Source organism: Haliotis asinina, chromosome 9 (assembly GCF_037392515.1).
Source record: "Haliotis asinina isolate JCU_RB_2024 chromosome 9, JCU_Hal_asi_v2, whole genome shotgun sequence".
Lineage (NCBI taxonomy): Eukaryota > Metazoa > Mollusca > Gastropoda > Lepetellida > Haliotidae > Haliotis > Haliotis asinina.
In genome coordinates this window covers 64,718,363-64,742,455 of record NC_090288.1, presented here as the reverse complement: position 1 = coordinate 64,742,455, position 24,093 = coordinate 64,718,363, and the positions used below count along the sequence as shown (strand labels likewise).

The window sequence follows — 24,093 nt, the reverse complement described above, 5'->3', positions numbered from 1 at the left end:
CTCTAAATAAGCATTTGAACATGTTTAAGATATTACTGTTTTGAAAAAAAGTCCCATATTGTTTTGTATCGATATCGATATACCATTCAACAATACGATAGCTGTATCAAACCCACATGTATCAATGTATCGGTGAATCATCCCAGCCCCATGTGACACTCACTTATGAGACATCACACTGCAGCATTTACACCACTCACAGGATCAATACAAACCTGTAAACAAAATACACAAAACAAACAAAACGTGACATACTTTTGTGCCTGGTTGGTACGTACGTACTCCATGTAGTCAGAAAGTGGACCAACTGTACAGGTAGCCATAGAAGAGCTACGTTCTACATAGTTCAGCGACCTACCCTGACCTCCGCAGTGAGTTGTATGTACTAAGGTAATACTACATGCGGCCAAATGACCACCACGTAGGCTGACCTCAAGCCAACCCAAGCGGACGGCAGGTAACGGATTAATTCCCCATCTCACAGGTGTCACGGCTGGCATGATGCTGAGAACAAAATTGCTGTGATGTTGTTGGTGGATGAATACATGCTTTAACTCCCCTGTAATAACAGGCACACAGATTACATGCCATGCTCATCTAATTGACAATGTATTCGGAGGAAATTTGATATGTGTTATTAGGGTGAATAGTCAACATTTTTTCATAGCATATTCCCATGGACAGTGGTTGGTCATTAGCACGGATGGGTGTATGAGTGGACGATGTTTTGGGGGGCCAGATAGTGGTACCTGCACAGGTAGTAAGGCAGTACAAACTCTCATGATCTTGTTACAGGAACATTCACCCTGCAGACATATTTTAGAAGCAATCCTATGTCATATTTTTCATACCATATTTTATTGCATTTTTAAATCACGATTGACAGACAACAGATTCATTTGGTAATGATATCTTTTATTGACAAATTTCTCAGCTAAAAGAAAACTAAATGCTTCACATGGCATCTCAATGCTTTTTTCTTCCCATGCTAACACAAAAGTATATTTTATTTCATTCTTCCAATTCTCAGGTATGCTCTAAAGTTTGATTTCATAACAAAATCCATCTAACAAAAATTGTAAATAAACAAATATGTTTAGATTTTGATAGATCAATCCGTTTTCATGACAAACTTCTACATGAAGTGAAACAAAAGCAGTTGTTCTTATTAAGTTTAATTTGATAAATAAACAAATTCAAATTTTAAACTTTGAAATATATGAAACATGAATATTTTTGGTAAAGTGTCTAATGAGAAATTCCAAACTTCAAATCTATAAGCTGTCATACACAGGTGTGATCTCATGTCAAATTATTGACTAAAACAAAATGCTGGAAGAAGTCTGACATGATATTCCCCACATTCAACAAACAGACGGTTGTCCCTCTACCTGAAACAGGCTGAGCCAGGAGGTGGTCCTACAGCATAAAACACTTCCACTGTCAGCCATGACCTCACCTCAACATAAGATAAATAAGATGGCCTAAAATTATCTGACCTTAGAATGACCCCTCTAAACACTATGAAGACAAACAGTGCTATTGAGGTACATATGAAGTGGCTGGACTTACAGTGGGCAGGACATACAATCTGACCACTAGTTCATTACAGGCTACTGGTCAATTATTGCCTAACACAATGGGTATTTGGAACATGGATATTTGAACAAGTCCGCTGGTTTCTGAAAGTACACGACTGAAATAACTCACATACACTATGAGAAAACAACACCTTGAGGGAAGAGTTTGGGGCGTCCAGTCTGTGTATGTTATTGTGCTCCCCAGGTTCATCAACATACATGATTTATGGCCAGGGGGTTTGGGACCATCAAGTAGGCAGTTTGGTATGCTTGGATAATTTGTAGGACTTAACTTGGGGCTCCTACCAGTAAATGGAGGAAATTCTTTGTGTTGATCCGTATCATTCGGACCTGACAATCAAACTGCTGCCAGTATCTCCACATGCCACCACTGAGCACACCTACAATAAATATCAAACTTTCTACTAGAAGCAAAAAACATTTTAAATATTCTTTCATATTCCTTGGAGTTGATATTCATCCTCCCAAAATAAGGCTGATACAATAATTCACTTTGACAAAGGTATCATTAACCAATGATTATCTCTATCAAAGGTTTGATACAGTACTAAAGAACTGATGTGGAGATCTATGCTCTTTGGGAGACTTTCTGGTAGGGACCAGTTGGAAACAGTTCTGGTGACATGTAGTATCATCCTGATATGCATAAAGTTGTATCAGTAGTGCATCAATATTACAGTAATGTCTGATGACACTGAAACAGCAATGTAATCCAAGCTGACTGACACAACACTGACCTATCTAATATTGTCAAAATATACGCTGGCAATGAGCAAAGATTATTCTTCGCTTAAGAGAGAGATATCAGCAACTGATATTGGTCTATGAGACAGCAACTGATATCGGTCTATGAGACAGCATCTAATATTGACTGCATAAATCAGCAAGTGATATCGGTCTATGAGACAGCATCTAATATTGACTGCATAGATCAGCAACTGATATCGGTCTATGAGACAGCATCTAATATTGACTGCATAGATCAGCAACTGATATCGGTCTATGAGACAGCATCTAATATTGACTGCATAGATCAGCAACTGATATCGGTCTATGAGACAGCATCTAATATTGACTGCATAGATCAACAACTGATATCAGTCTATGAGACAGAATCTGATATTGACTGCATAGATCAGCAACTGATATCCGCATTTTCTGAAATCCCATTAGTCTTTTGCTCTCATCCTCAGGTCACAACATCAAAGCTTGACAATAAAGTTTGTATTGCTAGGTTTCCATTTTGACAACAACCACTTTCAATGATATGACTGAAGCATCTATGTAGGACAAATCACATGCATATAGCTGCATGGGAGCATATTGCTGGTCTGCCCTTACACTATCCTCACACACAGAGTACCTTGGTGTGCCTTTACACTATCCTCTAACACAGAGTAACCTTGTGTGCCCCTAAACTATCCTCACACACAGAGTAACCTGGGCTGCTCTCGCACTATCCTCACACACTGAGTAACCTCTGCTGTCAGTAACCTGGTGTGCCTTTTCACTATCCTCACACACAGAGTAACCTGGGCTGCCCTTACCCTATCCTCACACACAGAGTAACCTTGTGTGCCCTTACACTATCCTCACACACAAAGTAACCTGGGCTGCTCTTACACTATCCTCACACACAGTAGCCTGGGCTGCCCTGTAACACTATCCTCACACACAGAGTACCCTGGGCTGCCCTTACACTATCCTCACACACAGAGTAACCTCTGCTGTCAGTAACCTGGTGTGCCTTTTCACTATCCTCACACACAGAGTAACCTGGGCTGCCCTTACCCTATCCTCACACACAGAGTAACCTGGGCTGCTCTTACACTATCCTCACACACACAGTAGCCTGGGCTGCTCGTACACTATCCTCACTCACAAAGTAACCTGAGCTGCCCTTACACTATCCTCACACACAGAGTAACCTAGGCCGCTCTTACACTATCCTCACACACACAGTAGCCTGGGCTGCTCGTACACTATCCTCACTCACAAAGTAACCTGAGCTGCCCTTACACTATCCTCACACACAGAGTAACCTAGGCCGCTCTTACACTATCCTCACACACAGAGTAACCTGGGCTGCTCTTACACTATCCTCACACACACAGTAGCCTGGGCTGCTCGTACACTATCCTCACACACAGAGTAACCTGGGCTGCCCTTACACTATCCTCACACACAGAGTAACCTGGGCCGCTCTTACACTATCCTCACACACAGAGTAACCTGGGCTGCTCTTACACTATCCTCACACACAGAGTAACCTGGGCCGCTCTTACACTTTCCTCACACACAGAGTAACCTGGGCTGCTCGTACACTATCCTCACACACAGAGTAACCTGGGCCGCTCTTACACTATCCTCACACAGAGTAACCTGGGCCGCTCTTACACTATCCTCACACACAGAGTAACTTGTTCTGCCCTTACACTATCCTCACAGACATTGTGGAAAGTTACAGAGTTGATCAAAGAATCAAGTGTTAGTTCGGTTCTGAAAATTTTACATCATTTTGATGCAGCTTCTGCCTGGCCGGTATACTGGCCTACAGTGTCAGGGGACTCATAACACCTTGGCTGGTTAACCTGCCTACGGTCTTGAATGGGTTAATACTGGTTACACAATCCATGAACATTTAGATAATAATTACCTAACCTAAATAAATAGATAAAAAGTAAAAATAGAAGCTGATCGGATAAAACAGCTGATATTTAAAATAAACATCCCTGATGACTAAAGTTTAATTAAAAAAATTACGTTGCTATGACAGAATGATTAGAGGTATGACACTGCAAATGAGAAGATACATGAAATGTGGATCCCCTGTCTTGTGTCATTGTTTCAGATTTAATCACACAATGTCAACAGACCTATTGTGATTGACGTAAGTATTTGATTTATTTATTGCTGCATATGAAATTTCAGTTTGCTATTTGCATATGGTAACTGCATACTGCTGGATGTCACCTGAACAAGAAAATAAAGACATCAGTATCTCCCAACAATTTGAATATATGCATAAATCAAACATGAATATGTCATACACTTCATAACAGCAGAACAGGTTGTGTGAGTACAAGTGACAATATGACAGATCACACTCATTTTAACATTAGTTCAACTTCATTAAAGATTTAAAACTATCTTGCCAGTAACCTCCACCACAACAGCACTCGCCTCATACAAAGAAATTGAAAAAGTAATTATGGGCCATGCTGAAGAGACACTCCCAACTTTCGTTTTAGTTTCAACTAGTTGCCATGGAAACATAAAACATCTTGATCATCACAAACTATTGGTCTGTATGCAGTTACTAAGTTAAAAAACATTGAATTGTTTGTGCACTATGCTCCGAGAATGAAGTATGATGGCTGGAGATTCTGTTTGTGATCAGTACGAACAGAGATCCTCATACAAAGAAATTGAAAAAAAAAATATGTGCCATGATAAAAAACCAATTAAATGTAGGTGTACATTACAGTTGTATAGGTTAAAATACATCAACTACAAGTATATATTACCTTTCAGAAAATGTCCATTATTTTTCCATTTACATAATTGTACGTAACAACAACATTCCCATGTTGCTAGTGATGTTTCATAGTACAACCCTCCACAAACATATGGTTAGTACGGACACTCTGGTTGTCAACTTGTACATGTGTAATTAGTTGTAGCACCCTGGTATTTAACGTGCCGTATAATTACTCGAAGCTTATCAATTTGTGTGCAATATGATGGCTGCATTATGTCATGTAATACGCACATAACATTACAACAAGCAGGGAATGATCAGCTAGTTTACAAATAGTTATCAAACAAAGAATTAACCGATGGCACAAGGAATTGATTAATCAATGTTATCATGCATCTGTCAAGCAGTGATCACATGTGCTGTCTCAGCTCAGCAAATGATACTTGGTATCATCGTAAAACACCTTGAACAAACATAGTCAGATCAGTTGAGATAAACACTTCACTACCAATATCCATAAATACTTCTTGTATCTTAAAGAAATACACTATTTCAAAGACAAATGACAGTGAACAAATTTATGGTACAGTTTCATTGCCAACACAAATTTTGTTAGCTGTAATTTTCAACTATAATAAAAGCCACAAATTAGCTTACTGTTAGTGCTGCATCAGTTGGTATCTAGTCCTAAGTTTGGGGACATAAAAAGAGACAAGAACACCTCATGTTATGTAACCCTACCCGCAATGACCAGCACCCGTGTGCAGTGAATATGTCACAGTGCCCATGTATGACCAATGAGGCATATAGAAAAGAGAGGCAATGATACATCCTTGCAGATAAAACCTTGGAAACACTTCAGAGGCTATATTTTTAAAGTTTAGTAAAACAAACAATCCATGACTATCTGCGGTGGTGATGATTGCTGTGGATTGGTTGACAGATCAAAGAGCTATGTTAAATGCACTAAGCCCTGTGTCAGGGCGACCAGGTCATTCTGGTCTTGTAATTGCAACGCTTCGGCATCTACCGATCTACTGCCTTTTAAGACTCACAGATGACACTGCTGCCTAAGCAGTCTGTCAGCTCTCGCCATGGCGTACATCAACCAGCCAGTTTGTGTTGAACCTGTGAATATTTGTGGTGGAGAAATTTCCCCAAGCATGCAAAAACAAGAGTCATCAGAGGATGACATATCCCCCCAGCCCCCACATATTTGAAAGGACAAATCATCTGACAGATAGTTGATGTTTTCTAAGATTAAGTTTGACTCGTTTCCATGGAAGTCATGAAAAATATAAAATGCCATATATCTGTTTACAGCAAAAAACACCACTTCAAGATCTGTCTCACATATCTGCCAAGATCTGTTGAAAGATATGAAATGGTTTTCGAGTTGTGCTCAGGAAACGAAGCCTATCCCTTCATTTTGAGACTAAGTCAGAATTGGTTCAGAGGAAACAAGGAAAAATGAAAATGCCAAAACATTGTAAATAGCAAAAGGCACCACTTTGTGGTCTGCCTCAAATATCTGCCAAGTTCTGCTGTAAGATATTAAATAGTTTTAGAGTTGTGCTACGGAAACGAAGCCCATCCCTCCATTTTGAGACTAAGTCAGAATCATTTCCATGAAAACAGGGAAAATGATAAATCACAGAAATCTGTAAATAGCTAAAAGCACCACCTTAGGGTCTCCCCTACATATCTGCCAAGTTTTGCAGAAAGAGATTTAGAAGTTTTTGAATTGTGCTCCGGAAACAAAGCCCATCCCTCCATTTTGAGACTCAGTCTGAAACGTTTCCATGGAAACCCAGAAAATTATAAATCACAAAAACCTGTAAATAGCAAAAGACACATATATCTACCAAGTATTACTGACATATATTAGGAATTTTTTTAGATGTGCTCTGGAAACAAAACACACCTCTCACTTTTGAGACAAAGTCCGAATTGTTTCCAAGAAAGCCGAGAAATTAAGAAATCACAAAAATCTGTAAATAGCAAAAGGCACCATTTTACCTTCTGATTGGTATATCTACCAAGTTTTGCAGAAAATTATTGAACGGTTTTTGAGTTCTGCTCCAGAAACAAAGCCCATCCCTCCATTTTGAGACTAAGTCAGAAACCTTTCCATGGAAACCGAGAAAATAATATATCACAAAAACCTTTAAGTACCAAAAAGGCAACACTTCAGGTTCTGATTGATATATTTAAAAAGTTCTGCAGAAAAATATAGAACCTTTCTTGAGTTCTACTCCAGACACGAAGCCCACCACACCATTAGACTAACACCAAAATGTTCCATGAAAAAACACACAAAAAATAGAAATGCCAAAACTCTGTAAATACCAAAAGGCACAACTATGGGTTGAGATTATTATATCTATCAAGTTTCGTCTAAAAATATTGAACGGTTTCTGAGTTATGCTCCGGAAACAAAATGATTACGGACAGACAGACAGACAGACAGACAGACAGACAGACAGACAGACAGACAGACAGACAGACAAGGCGTCGAATATATCCTGCCCTCGCCGGGGGAACGAAAATATACATAAATTTACTCCACTGAAGCATGCTTCACATTTCACCTACTAATCAAAAGAGGAACGAAAAAGGGCAGTTACAATCAGTTATAGTCAGCAGACCAATCACCAATCAGTTACTGACATATGAACAGTAATAATGTCCTTGAACAAATCACCAATCGATTACAGTCTACATGTACAGATCACCAATCAGTTACAGTCTCCAGTCATAGATCACCAATCAGTTACAGCCTACAAATACAGATCACCAGATAATTACAGTCAACATTTTCTAACAGTCTATAGTTACAGATCAACAATCGGTTTCAGCCAAGAGTTACAGATTACCGGACAGTTACAGCCTACAGTGCAGACACGACATATGACTACTTATGAGTAAAAAAAACACCTGATCGGAGCAGACATGACAAATGTCTGTGGTAGTATCTGTATTTCCAGTACTGTCAGGCCACAGGCCTTTGAGTAAAAGAAAACACCTGATCGGAGCACACATGACAAATGTCTGTGGTAGTATCTGTATTTCCAGTACTGTCAGGCCGCAGGCCTTTGAGTGAAAAAAACACCTGATCGGAGCACACATGACAAATGTCTATGGTAGTATCTGTATTTCCAGTACTGTCAGGCCGCAGGCCTTTGAGTAAAAAAACACCTGATCGGAGCACACATGACAAATGTCTATGGTAGTACAGTCATCCCTCGCAATAATGCGCTTCGCGATACCGCGGATTCGGTTAAACCGCGGGGTAATCCGTGGCTCCCATAAAAAGGTTGTACTGCGATCACAACCCTTCACAAAATCGAAAATAGCTCTTCAACAAATCCGCTGCTACGCTCTTATAACTTACGTAAACTAGTGAAATTCAGTGCAGATGGCAACTGACAGTGTTTATCGTACATATCCATTGTGTTTCACATGCTTAAAACACGCAGGGTTTTCTCAATAATAATCGTACCAACATCATAGCAGGAACTTATGTCATGAAAGACAAGACATGCTATCAGTCGAGTTACAATGAGTACTTACAATGTTCACTGTGATGCAACACACAGGATGTATGGTGTCAGAAACCACATTTTATTTGATTAAATTCAATCCCAATTTTATTTATTAAAACTGTTGACAGAAACAATGGAAACACCGTGAGAGCATTACCTCAATCCATACGCGTACAACTTCCCCTTACCTCATTCGTGAGGGTCCGTTTTTCGCGCCTACCCCGATAGCACCAATTTCACAATATTCTTAGCAGTCACCAACAGATTACAGTCTCGTAATAAATGGACTCCGGGACCCGCATTATTGTCTCATTGAAGTCAGTTTCAACAATTAAATGGGCAAAATTTTGTTTTTTTACAATCACAGTTGGAAGTATCGCGGGAAGTCAGCGGTGACTTGTCAAACTGTCTCCTACGTAAATTGCATCAAGACAGGTAACAGCCTGTGTTCATTGTTATGTTAAATATGTTTGCAGAAAACTCGCATTATATACTAGCCAGATAGCAATGTAAAATAATCTGTTACAATAACAACTTAATATGTAAAATATTCTGATAATGGAATAGAAGTTCTTTGATGTAATATTAACGGATTGTTTTTACCCGAATCACCGGTACATTGGACCAAAACATCTGTGCACAGCTGATCGCTATTTCCGGCTTTGTTGAATAACAACAAAGACGTATATTCACGTGAATATACGTCTTTGATAACAGGTAGTGATTTTTTATTGCAAAGTTTCCCGTACATATATATATTTTCATTTTCAAAGTTTGTTTATTTTCACCTTCAACAATACAATATATTTTACTGGACCCAATTCACGAAACAGCAGTTTTGATATGTCCTTGGAATATACGATCTAACTCGGCCTTTGTTCCACATTATGTAATAGGTACTATAACGCGGATGTCTAATAACGCGGGGGGTCATCCATGGACCCCAAGACCCGTGTTATGGCGAATGATGACTGTATCTGTATTTCCAGTACTGTCAGACCACAGACCTAAGAGTACAAAAACACCTGATCAGACATGACTTATGTCGATGGTAGTATCTGTAGTTCCAGTACTGTCAGACCACGGACCTATGAGTACAAAAACACCTGATCAGACATGACTTATGTCGATGGTAGTATCTGTATTTCCAGTACTGTCAGACCGCATGCCTATGAGTACGAAAAAACCTGAATGTTGCAGGCATGAAATAATGATAATGGTATCATGTACAGCATACACAATCTCAATGTGACAAGACTGATTTCCTTTTTTGAAATGCACAAAACAAATATTTAGCAGTCTTCAAGATAATGTCTACATTTTTGGGTGATAAAAAGGAATTAAATATCAGTATATTGGGAAAAACTTGAATTACATCACTAGATATTTACGTCTTAATTCAATGTAGGCTGGGCAGATAATAATAAGTAATAATAGTGCACATTTGTAATGGGCTCATTTCCATGCTTGCAGCATGCTCAAGGCGCAACAATCACGGAAGTACAATGGAACAGGAGATGACAAAGTTAGCAAGATTCGTAGACCTGGGGAAAGATAGGTTTTGAGACCAACTTTGAATAAATCAAACGTTGGAGAAAGTTTCAGATCTTGGGAGAGAAAGTTCCACATGTAGGGAGCATAATGTTCCCTGACAGTTAGTGTTACAGATAGGTAAGAAGTGGTATTTATTTCTAATAATGTTGAAGTTACACGTTTTGCATTTTCTTTGCTCTCAGAGAATATTATAGTAGTGACCCTTTTCAAGTTCTATACTATATTGGATCTTAACCTAAGTCATGATAAACAAGAACTATATAACTTATCACACATCTATAAAACTTTTTATATTTTCAGTACAGAGCTACAAAAGCTTTACACAAAATAGCAAAATATATTACTATCACCAAAATGTTCAGCTGTTTGTCTATAAATATTCATTAAAAATTCTCAAACAGAAAGTGCAAAAAAATAATGCATCTACATGTATTTCAGTGTATATATGGACTCAACTGCAGGGAACAATGCATACAAAAGGTGCTGTTCCCACTTACTGCTGACAGACAGGTCTGCAAACACTACAGCCTTCAGGCAGTAAAAGTCAGTGGCAACAAAAAGTGCAAATCAAGTGTCCAAATGTCCTTGAACATCCTTTAGTTTTCTCTCTTCCTCCATGCTGTCATACTACAACCAAAGTATAGTCCATCTCACTGTCCTTGAACATCGTTTTGTATTCTCTCTTCCTGCTTACTGTCACGCTATAGTCCGTCTCACTGTCCTTGAACATCGTTTTGTGTTCTCTCTTCCTGCATACTGTCACGCTATAGTCCGTCTCACTGTCCTTGAACATCGTTTTGTGTTCTCTCTTCCTGCATACTGTCACGCTATAGTCCGTCTCACTGTCCTTGAACATCACTTTGTATTCTCTCTGCCTCCGTGCTGTTATACTACACCCAAAGTATAGTCCATCCCACTGTCCTTGAACATCGTTTTGTATTCTCTCTTCCTCCGTGCTGTCATACTACACCCAAAGTATAGTCCGTCTCACTGTCCTTGAACATCGTTTTTTAATCTCTCTTCTTGCGTACTGCGTAAAAAAAGCTAATTTTAAACCACTTTTACCAATAATCCGTCACTAGTAAAGAGGACAACAGAAATGGGCTTCACACACTGTAGCCATGTAGGGAATTAAACCAAGGTCTTCATCGTGACAAGTGGATGCTGTATGCATCAGGCTATCCACCACTGTTTGTTGATGTCTGACTGTCTCACTGACACGCAGATTGAGGTCAGTTAATTGCACTGATACATTTTCAGAAACTAAGCATTTTTCCACATTTAAAGTTGATTTACTGTTAAAAAAGAAATATGTACTCATTAATGTCCAATAAACTAATCTCAAGGCAGAAAAATACCCAGAGACAGCCAATATCAAAAGTGAATAACAGGTGAGTAGTAATTACTAAGTACCATGCTCACATGTCATAAGAGCACTGATTGGGGGACAGTGGCGGAAGGACCAATCAAACCAGCTGTCTCATGTGTCAGCCTAGTGCCATGGCAGCAGATTACAACATGTCATCCTAGTTCCACAGAGTCAGAGATACCAATCTGTCCTGGTTTTAGTTCTAGGATTTCAACATTCGGCCAAACTGGAAGAAATAGGTTATTCTTATGTCTGACAACCAGATGACAGTTGCACCAGCCATGATAAGACAGTGGAGTGATCATTGTGACTGACAGCACTAGTAAGAGGATTGGCCATGAAATCCCAGACTTGTTATACCTAGCAGGCAACTCTTGAAATCTATGATTAACATAATCATTCTTTGATTAAGGGTTTTTGCAAGAGACAGATTATTACTCCCCTTGATACTCTTATAATCTCTCTATTTAATCCCCTGATCAGTGTTTGTGCATGTACATGTCTGGCATGTGTCTGTATCCATGTCTGTGTGCTTGGATCTGTGCCTGTGTCAGTGGATCTGTACCAGTGCCTTTGTCTGTGAACCTATGCCTGTTCCTGTATTTTCCTGTATTAATCTTCAGCCTAGTGCTTTAAGTTACATACTACAAGCTACCACCCATAGTGTGGATCACAACTGTACTTACCGTTACTGTAAGTCACTTTGATCATTGGTTGTTCATGATATCAGTCACTTATTTCATCACAACCTGAGTTTTAAAGGCTGTCATGGCTTAACTTGAATTCTGCTGAGTGTGTCATGATACATGAATTATACATCTATTCTGACACAGAATTAATACCAAAACATACACCAAGTACACACAAATATCTAAAACTGTTGCAGAAAAAATTACCTCACATTCAGATGGATGCACAGTCATGACCATTGTAGAAAATCCTTCACATAATTGTGTTGTGTGCCCTGGAGCACTAAATGTGTGATGTATTCTGTTGTGTGTGTCCTGGAGCACTAAATGTGTGATGTTTTCTGTTGTGTGTGTCCTGGAGCACTAAATGTGAAGTGTATTGCAGTTGTGTGTGTCCTGGAGCACTAAATGTGTGATGTATTCTGTTGTGTGTGTCCTGGAGCACTAAATGTGAAGTGTATTGCAGTTGTGTGTGTCCTGGAGCACTAAATGTGAAGTGTATTGCAGTTGTGTGTGTCCTGGAGCACTAAATGTGAAGTGTATTGCAGTTGTGTGTGTCTTGGAGCACTAAATGTGAAGTGTATTGCAGTTGTGTGTGTCCTGGAGCACTAAATGTGAAGTGTATTGCAGTTGTGTGAACGTTGGAACAGTAAATGTGTGGTGAATTCTACTGAGTGTGTCTGGGGGCACTGAATGTGTGGTGTATTGCTGTTGTGTGTGTCCTGCAGCACTGGATGCATGGTGTATTCTGTTGTGTGTTGTGTGTGTCCTGATGTACCAGATGTGAAGTGTATTCTGTTGTGTGTTCCCTGAAGCACTGGATGTGTGCTGTATTGTGTTGTGTGTGCCCTGGAGCAATAAATATGTGGTGTATTGTCTTGTGTGTTGTGTGTGTCCTGAAGCACTGGGTGTGTGCTCTATTCTGTTGGAGCCCTTGAGCACCGGATGTGTGGTGTGTCAAATTTTACGCATCCTGTAGCACTGGATGTGTGGTGTATTGTATTGTGTGTTGTATGTGACCCGAAGCACTGGATGTGCGGTGAATTGTATTGTGGGTTGTGTGTGCCCTGGAGCACTGGATGTGTGGTGTATCGCAGTGCATGTGTCCTAGAGCACTGGATGTGTGGGGTATTGTGGTGTGTGTTGTGCGTGTCCTGTAGTGCTGGATGTGTGGTGTATTGTATTTAGTGTGCCCTGGAGCACTGGGTGTGCCCTGGAGCACTGGCTATCATGTGTGGTGTGTCACACTGCATGTGTCCTGGAGCACTAGATGTGGTGTATTGTGGTGGTGTGTGTCCTGTAGTACTAGATGTGTGCTGTATTGAGCACTGGATATGTGGTGTATTGTACTGTGTGTTGTGCGAGTCCTGAAGCACTGGGTGTCTGCTCTGTTCTGTGTCAATGTCATGTCCCCTGGGGTACTGGCTGCGTGCTGTATTGTGATGTATGCTATGATTGCCCAGGAGCACTGGGTGTGTGATGCATTGTATTGTGTGTTATGTGTCCCCTGGAGCACCAGATGTGTGGGGTGTTGCTGTGTGTGTCCTGGAGCACTGGATGAGTGGTGTATTGCAGTTGTGTGTGTCCTGGAGCACTGGATGTGCGATGTATTCTGTTGTGTATTGTGAGTGCCCTGGACCACCAGATGTGTGGTGCACTGTGACGTAGATTGCTGTAATGTTTTGTGTGCTGTGCGTGCCCTGGAGCACCGGATGTGTGGTGTATTGCAGTTGTGTGTGTCCTGGAGCACCAGATGTGTGGTGTATTGCAGTTGTGTGTGTCCTGGAGCACCGGATGTGTGGTGTATTGCAGTTGTGTGTGTCCTGGAGCACCGGATGTATGGTGTGGTGCAGTTGTGTGTGTCCTGGAGCACCGGATGTGTGGTGTATTGCAGTTGTGTGTGTCCTGGAGCACCAGATGTGTGGTGTATTGCAGTTGTGTGTGTCCTGGAGCACCGGATGTGTGGTGTATTGCAGTTGTGTGTGTCCTGGACCACCAGATGTGAGGGTGTATTGCAGTTGTGTGTGTCCTGGACCACCGGATGTGTGGTGTATTGCAGTTGTGTGTGTCCTGGAGCACCAGATGTGTGGTGTATTGCAGTTGTGTGTGTCCTGGAGCACCGGATGTGTGGTGTATTGCAGTTGTGTGTGTCCTGGACCACCAGATGTGTGGTGTATTGCTGTTGTGTGTGTCCTGGACCACCGGATGTGTGGTGTATTGCAGTTGTGTGTGCCCTGGAGCACCGGATGTGTGGTGTATTGCAGTTGTGTGTGCCCTGGAGCACCGGATGTGTGGTGTATTGCAGTTGTGTGTGCCCTGGAGCACTGGATGTGTGGTGTATTGCATTTGTATGTGCCCTGGAGCACCAGATGTATGGTGTGGTGCAGTTGTGTGTGTCCTGGAGCACCGGATGTGTGGTGTATTGCAGTTGTGTGTGTCCTGGAGCACTGGATGTGTGATGTATTCTATTGTGTTGTATGTGTCCTGTAGCACTGGGTGTGTGGTGTATTCTGTTGCGTATTGTGTGTTGTGTGTGTCTTGGAGCACTGGATGTGTAGTGTATTGTGTTGTGTGCTGTATTGTGTTGTGTGCTGTGACTGCCCTGGAGCTCTGGATGTGTGATGTATTGCAGTGAGTGTGCCCTGGAGCACCGGTTGTGTGGGGTATTGTTGTGTGTGTCCTGGCTTGGAGTACATAGCAGGAACCAGATACCTGGAAATGAGGTGCTACTCTGCTAGCACATGACACAAGCACAACACTCAGTGTGTCGCAGATGAAGCACTTGTTCAGTAGAATCACTTTGATTTCACAATACTACCTACTGTCAAACTGCACAAATACAGTCTACTGTTAATTCCTGGGCCCCATTTCACAAAGCTGTTATGTCCCTAAAAGCAGCAAAAAAACACATCCTCACTGACTCACTCACTGACAACCGATATCTGCATTGTTTGTACACCACTGACAGTCAGTCTCCACCCCCTCCCACCCCCCTACCCACCTCTTCCATTCAGTATAAATCTCTGTTATCATTTAGGACAGATCTACAAGTAATTAGTTCCCAAACTGCTCTCACATGTACAGGTCTTGCATTCAGATCCAATTCTGTCTGTAAATGAAAGGGGAAGTGCCATATCTGTAAAGAAAGATTTGACCATTCAATCAGTTTGTGAAATGAAGCAGGGCTTTTCGGTCATGGCTGTCAGGACCATTTCCTAATTAAATCCTGCCTCCCCATGATCAATACCTCTCCTTCTGAATACAGACCACCAACGAAACCCCACTGCTACTGACCAATCAGGCCAGGTCAGAGGTTACTGGTCAGAATGAGGTCACCACACATGCTGCAACTGCTAGCTGCAATAGGAAGGAATACTGAGAAGAGATGTATTCTGGGATATGTGTGTAGGTGGATGATAGAGGCACTTCACAACCCTGGTCGAGTGAGTGAGTGAGTGAGTGAGTGAGTGAGTGAGTGAGTGAGTGAGTGAGTGACAGTGTTCACGAATAGCGTCTGACCCTCTGACAAATCTGGCAGATTCACCAGTGGTCAGACAGAAATCACCAACCCGCCAGCCCCAGTGTCTGACTGAATATATCACAATGTCTTTGTGTGAAGTTGTTATTTGCGGCATGTGACACTTGTTTGCTGTTCAGAAATCTTATTTTTGTTATCATATAATGTTAATAATTTCAATGCCAATCCTAAGAAATGTTAAATCTGAAATGTTTGGGTAACTTTATTCTGTGGGTCCTGTGAATTTTCAGTGAGTCAGACAGAGATCTGAAACTTACAGGACCCAGTGTCCTGTTGCCTTGAAACCCCTTCGAGAACACTGGAGTGAGTGAGTGAGAATTCTCCCTTTCAGAAAATATACCAGAGTTGAGTATCAAATTTCCATTTGCTTGAGAGAGGGATATGAGACTCCCCACATGAAAGCACAACAGTGTATGTAAGTCCTCAAAGAGAACTGCTTGTTCCTACCCCTCCCCACCTGGCCATGCCCACCTGGCTGGTGTACTGCTGCAGGTGACAGGTGGGCATGTCCTGTAGGTAGCAGCATGGAAAAGCATGTGCCGCCTTTCAAACTGGCCATTAGTGGCCTGAGGCAGTCGCCACTGGAATTCATAACATGGCATAAACTAGGTCACTTTCTGTGATATGATGGGGTCGTGACCTCTGGAGAGTTGTGGGATAATAAAAACCTATCACAGTGATCACCGCCCATTGATCTTTGACAGCCATAGGTACTTTATCGCAGGGCTTTTGTCATCCCACACAAAGGAAATGTTTTTCTTGCCAAAAGTGCTGAAATCAGCCTGTGGACACAATGATAAACACTTGTTGAATGCTGTCATATGATACAGCAGGTTGTATGCTCTTGCATTCAGACTTACATCCAGCTGTGTAGAGTTTAAGCATAATGAGAATTTCAGCAGGTGTTCGCAGCGCTGGGCTAATTTTTCTGTGTATAAGAAGTTGACTGATAGGCTATACCTGCAAGTGTTTATCCGTGACCTTGGAAGATGATACAAGGGTCAAAGTTTAACCAGAACAGTCATCTTTATTGTGTATTTTTAAAGTGTATTAAATGTAGCATACATCAACTTTTAATGCCACTTATTAAAGCATTATATTGTTAAGTGTGTTTAGTTCTAACTAATAATTTTGGTATACAATGTATGCAATAAACACTGTATAGATTATATCACTGCGTGAGTATTGCTGAGAGGCAATTGCACCTGTATCCCTGTCTCTCTTCACAATATGTCTTCTAAAACGGTTCAATCCATAACACTACTGAGTTTCACATATCAAAAGCTCATCATACACTTCACAACAGGCATCACAACAATGGTGAAGACCTTTACCTCTCCTGACTTCACAACAATGGTGAAGACCTTTACCACTCCTGACTTCACAACAGATGGTGAAGATCTGCATAACTCCTGACTTCACAACAAATGGTGAAGATCTGCACAACTCCTGTCTTCAGTATAACAGTAATGAAACAGATATCATATATATAACATCCATCACAGATATCACACACCATGTAAAGTATAGCTGTTAGGAGCCCCACTGTAGAGTATCACTGTTAGGAGCCCCACTGTAGAGTATCACTGGTAGAAGCCCCACTGTAGAGTATCACTGGTAGGAGCCCCACTGTAGAGTATCACTGTTAGGAGCCCCACTGTAGAGTATCACTGTTAGGAGCCCCACTGTAGAGTATCACTGTTAGGAGCTCCACTTAGGAAAAAATAACTGCATTAGGAACTAGATGAATGTTAAACCAAATTGACAGTCTCCTAATTTCATTTGAAACAGAAAATGTAACTTATTTTCTTGGAAGTACAGTCACATCCTGATGAGTCAAATGCCGGCATCTCAAAAATGCCGGCATCTCAAATATTATGCATAACTCGAAGTATGTGTCGTTCCCGGCCATTTTTCCATCATAGACATACCTATGTCTCAAAAACATTGATAAGTGAGATTTATTAATTGGTCCCCAGCAATTTGACTCATAGTGATTTTACAGAACGGGACTGTAGTTGTTGACAGTTACGCAACAGTTACAATTGGAAAGGAGCAGAAGATGTAGTATTTACATTTTGTAAAAGGTTCAAATTTGAAGTGACAGTGGGGAAAATACTTGACTGACTATCGAATCTGAACCCTGCAGAATCGAAAATTTGATCCTTTTCTTACAGACCTACGAATCAGTGTTGCAAGTCAGCAAAGGCTTGACGTTTATGACAAGCCAGTTTTGATCATGTTTTCTTGTGCCTCTCGCCTAGGATTTGCAAAAAAGGTGACAGTGCTGGCCTAACAGAGTAACACAATGATTTATGCAAATGCAGCTCAACTTGGGATTTCTAGGAAATTGTTTTCAGCATCTGGGACAGGATTGTGGCCAAGCTTATTTCAAAGTGTATCAACATGGATTACCAACAGTGAGTCTTGCATGAAACTGTCAAAAAACAGAATTCTCGTGTCCAGTTTTTTACATGTACTTCCTGAACAATGAAACTGGACCTGAGGGAGTATGAGTAGTGTAAATTTGATGTTTTACGTGAATGTTATCTTCAGACATTTCACATAAGAGTGTTAGGTTGTAACACTAGCTATTTAGGAAGTGTTTCACACTTACTGGATATCTCATGTACTGTAAACCATTCCAAACAGAAACAAATATACCATTTACCAGGTTGGCAAATCTTACAAACATTTGCTGTCAATTTTGTTTAAAAAGGGATGGTTTTCCACATGGCTTTTTAGACATTGTTTTAGTTTTGGATTGTACATTGTTACTGAGTTTGAATATTCTTATATTAGAAGGTAACATAATAGTCAGGTTCGCTATAAATTGTGGAGGAAAAAATCATACAATTGTCTATTTTATTGATTTAATAAATGTTTTATTAACATTTCTACCACGTCTGTTGTGTTGATATTAGTAATGTTGGTGGTCAAGCGACACTGTTGCATATGTGCACAGTGAAAAGGGTTGTGAAATCAAACACATTTACCATCAAAATGGATAGTGTCAAATTTCATTGACTGTCCAATAAAATTCAAGTATATGACATAGTTATGGCATAAGGTAAAGTACCACTGTTAGGAGCTTCACTGTTAAGTATCGCTGTTTGGAAATTCATTGCAAAGCATCACTTTTAAGAACTTGATTGTATAGTTTTGATGCAGCAGTAAAACTTCCAGGTGATTAACACAAAGAAGGCTCCTTGATGAGTTTTTAACAGAAACAATGGCAGCTATGTTCTGTTCCCTATTTCACAATTTAGAAAATAATAAGTGGTGAGGATTCTAGAGTAGCGTAACGACAATGAAATACAAAGGAACACAGTACATGGACCAAGTGTATCATGTCTACCCAAAGCATCCAAATCACACTGATGTCATTTTCCAATGAGCAGCAAGTTTAGCAATAACTGAGAGTCAATAACTGGCCTGGTGACAATGTGGGACAAGCACCGTCTTGTAACTACCAATCATTTCAAAAAAATGTTTTTGTTTTTTTAATTGGAAGGCTATTTGTTACGAAAAAAACAACAAAAAACACACCTCCTGTCTGTCACTGATTGGCCCAAAGGCTCCAAATTCTCCATCTACAAGAATGAGCAGGTTTCTGGTCTAGGGACTTCATGATGCACCAGTATACATATTGTGTACACCACAGAGGCAGAGTGAAGAATCTGTGAGGTGCTATGTGTTCCTGGGCAACAGATCATGTGACATCTAATACTCTCAAAACAGAAGCATTAGGATGTCACAGATATCCAACATTTTGAACCTTTAACATTGAATATTATTATCTTTTTTTTTAAATAACTCCCTATTCATAAAAAATGACAATTTACGTTTTTGAGTTTTTAGTCACAAAGAAACAATATATATAATAATGATAACAAATATTTTCAAATTTCACTTCATGTAAAACCACACTATTCCCTTCATATACGCTGTTGATATAGTTTGCTCCTCTTTAGTCAATAATCAGGTTTACCATGATCCCAAAATTATTCAGTTCTGTATAGCATTATGTACCATATATATTGTGCATAATACCTGAATTACAACACATTGTTATTCCTTGATACAACATATCGTCAGTGTTTGTGCTACCCCATGCAATAATCTTTAACAACAGGCTTAAGACTAAACTTCCATGATTAATTTCAAACACCGAAAGTTAAAATAACTAGAGATTCTCATATATTCCACTAGCCAGGCACTGAGTCTAAGTGACTCTAACCTAAATATCTGAAAAAGTCTTATTGGCAATTGTCAAGTGAATTTGTTGATTTCTGAAAGTTACAAATAATTGCACTAACAGTATGTACATACGATGGTGTGGATTGCCTCTTCCAATCAACATGTGAGTTCAAGTTTGTCCTTCACAACAGCAGCACTGCCTTCAAATATTGGGTTAGGTTGCATTATGTTGACAAACTGTTCATATCTATTTGGACAATGTCCTTCAAAAAACCTATTTTTGTTTCCATAGGTTTGAAATAACATATTGCTTCTATACAGATCCCTTAGTAAACAGGAGGTAGGAGGACATGTACAATGTCGGAAGTCTAGGCATGTGCAGTTCAGAGCACAATAAACACCAGAGTGCAGACTTGTATGCACTTTCCAGCAAACTTCACAATAATATCCTGACCTTTTTACATCAACATCTGAGTCTGGAGCTGAGGGTGCTATACAGAAATATAACCTGCAATACTTTTTTCATTAATCTGATAAAGCCATTTCAATAGTTCATGAACATAATTTCACCAAAATGAACATTTAGCATTTTAATCTCATACAAATTTCATAGACTACTGAGACTTCAATGTGATGGTCATAGAGTGTGATTCTAAAGGAACCATCTTATGAATAATTCAAACCATGCCAGCTCACATGTAGGAAAGAGAGAATATTTCAATTATATAAATCAAATTGATTGATATTACAAGAAAAAACAAATCACACATTGTCATCCTATCATTATCACAAGGCCATTCGATGTAATCAAGATAGTGACATTTCGGCAGCGAGTGTGATTCACATTTTGAAACTTATTACACATTAATCATCAACAGAAAACCACTCCTTAAATTTGGTTCTTTGTTTGAAGATTGAGCACAGAATTACATGAAGTTCTCCTTAGTCCATATAAGGCTTGACACCTGTGAAAGATCCTTGCCTTACACCCTTCCATTCTACACCCCTCCCTACTCCCTGACCAGACCACAGTACCCAGCATACATGTATACTGACCTCTGGAACAATATAGGTCAAAACATTCCATAACCTGGTACTACATAGCCTGTCATTTTTAAGAAAGGGATAACACTGAATTGAATTTCTAATATAAAATGATAGGTTCCATTATAATATTACTTGATAATTTATAATACAGGTTTCACAGAATGATTGCCCTGACGAGCTGATATTCCACGTAGATATGGCTTGCTTGACCTCCTAAGTAGGTCACATTGTACACACTGCAACATGTATAAGTCCCTGCGTCACAGAAAAATACACAAACGGGGCTTGCTGACGACCCCATCACACGTGGGAACCTTCGATACACCCATCACTCTCGAGTCACCGAACAGACAGCTGTATTAAATACACGAGTCCAATGAAACCTGCCACATATTTAGCTTCGACTGACAAGCATGCACCAACAATCTCAAATAGGTCACGCCTTCACTTGGTGCGATCGTTCCTCCCCGTTATACATCCACTTTCAACACGATACAACTGTCTAGTAATACTTGGAAGATGCGAACCCTTCCACTCAGCTGATATTTACAAATGTCAATCAATATTACAACTTGACAGGTAACAGAATCACTCATTCGTTTATAGAAATCGTCAGATAAACCAAGTAAGGCTTAAAGCATACGACGTAGTTCGCCTCTTCACATAGCTGGAATTTAGCTTTGAATCACGCGATTGTGGAGTTATAGACGGAAAATGTTTACACGTGAATATGTTAAACAACTGAAGTGACAAAGTGTGTAAATCACGGCTGGGTTACACATATGACATCGACAAAACAACTTACCCGATAACCTTGTTTTCAGCAATCTGCTACCGTTAATCCGGGAACTTGCGTGTGGTGACCTTCCGGTGGTCAAGGTTGACGGTCAAAGTTGGGAGGTCATGGGCACGGTAGAGAGATTACAGCAGGTTGATCACGTTTAGCAGTCGTGGCACGTCACAAATATTAGACAAGGATTAGATTATGAAAATGTTGAGACCAAGGCTGTGACCTAATGGGAACCGCATGCGTATCCCAATGGGTACATACATTAGACAACAGACATCAGGCGATAGCACACGACACGGCATCGCCACGCGAAGGAATGCAGCGGTAATCAATCCTCACGGCCTTGCGACAACGATGATTTGACAAAACATGTAGTTTATAGAAAATTGTCTCTGTTTGAACACGGAACGTTTGCGCAGTATGTATCTTGGGTCCCTACATATCTTGAATCGTGTCGGAACATTCGCCGCAAATAACAAAAAAAGAAATGTTGATCGCCATCGAATATGTTTCTCGTTTGTTTCATTTCCGAACACAGCATGATCCTCCTCCTCCTCCTCCTCCTCCTCATCATCATCATCATCATCATCATCATCATCATCATCTCCTCCTCCTCCTCCTCCTCCTCCTCATCATCATCATCATCATCTCCTCATCATCACCATCATCATCATCAGAAATATGTGATCTTTAGGACATATGTCAAACTGGATTGAGGGAGCGCCGTGTCACACTGGACTGAGGGAACGGGGTGTCACACTGGATTGAGAAAACGTGGTGTCAGGGAGTGCGGTGTCACACTGGATTGAGGAAGTGGGGTGTCACACTGTTTGAGGGAGCGTGGTGTCACAGTGGATTGAGGGAATGTGGTGTTACCCTGGATTGAGTGAGTGTGATATCATGTTATTGAGTGATCGAGTGTGATGTCACACCATATTGAGGGAGCATGGCGTGACTCTGGATTGAGGGAGTTTGTCATCACACTGGATTGGGGGAGTATGGTGCCCCGCTGTGAGAGTATACTGGCACACTGGATTGAGTGAGTGTGGTGTCATGTTATTGGGTGAGTGTGATGTCACACTGGATTGGAGGAGTATATGGTGCCCCGCTGTGAGAGTACTGGCACACTGGATTGAGTGAGTGTGGTGTCATGTTATTGGGTGAGTGTGATGTCACACTGGATTTAGGGAGAGTGGGGTGATGCAGGATTGAAGGGGCGTGGTCTCACTCTGAATTTAGTGAGCGTGATGTTACACTGGGTTGAGGGAGTATGGTGTAGCGCTAAATTGAGGGAGCGTGTCATCACACTTAATTTAGGTGTGTGTCATCACACTGGTTTGAGGGAATGTGGTGTCACACTGGATTCACTGGGTGTGTCTTCACACTGGATTGAGGGAGAATGGTGTCATTGTATTGAGTGAGTATGACAGGGTGGTGTCACACTGGAGTGAGTGAGTGGAGTGTTGTCATACTGCATTGAGGGAGCGTGTCACTAGATTGAGTATAGTAGTGTCAAACGGGATTGAGGTAGTATCATGTCACACTAGATTTAATGGGAATGGTTGGTATCATACTGGTTTGTGTGAGGAGAGTGATGTCACACTTGATTGAGTGAGTAGAGCGGTGTCACATTGTATTGAGGAAGTGTGGGTCACTGGATTGAGGGAGAGCATTGTCACACTGGAATGAGGGATCCTGCTTTCACTGCATTGAGGGAAAGTGGTGTTACACTGGACTGATGCACTACAGGGCTACCCTGCTTCGTGGTGTGATTCTGGATTGGGGGAGCAAGGTGTCACACTGCATTGTGTGTGGAGAGTGATGTCACACTGGTTTGAGTGAGCATGGTGGATGTCACACTTGATTGTGTGTGTAGAGTGGTGTCACCCTGGATTGAGGGACAGTGGAGTCACTGGATTAAGGAAGTGTGGTGTCACACTGGATTGAGGGAGTGTGGTGTCACACTGGACAGAGGGCGCGTGGTGCCACACTGGATTAAGGGAGTATGGTGTCACACTGGAGTGAGTAAAAGGGGATCACGCTGGGTTGATTGAGGAGAGAGGTGCCACTGCGGTAGTATCATGTCACACCTGACTGAGTAGAGCGGTGTAACGCTGGATTGAGTGAGTAGAGTGGTGTCATTGGATTAAGTGAGAGCATTGTCGCATTGGACTGAGGGATCGTTGTTACACTGGACTGAGGGAGCGTGGAGTCGAAGGAGTGTCACTCTGGACTGAGAGAACGTGGTGCCACACTGGATTGAGGGAGTAGAGTGATGG

The 24,093-nt window shown here is 41.0% G+C and overlaps 1 protein-coding gene across 1 annotated transcript in view; it reads right to left on the bottom strand.

Moving 5' to 3' along the window:
* LOC137295511 (nuclear receptor subfamily 1 group D member 2-like) overlaps positions 1-21,895 on the bottom strand; it is an 87,712-nt gene extending 65,817 nt beyond the window's left edge. Inside the window, exon 1 of the mRNA XM_067826873.1 lies at positions 21,830-21,895. The gene's annotated coding sequence lies outside the window, so the exon portion shown is untranslated. The remainder of the gene's footprint in view (positions 1-21,829) is intronic.
* Positions 21,896-24,093: the final 2,198 nt, after the last annotated feature.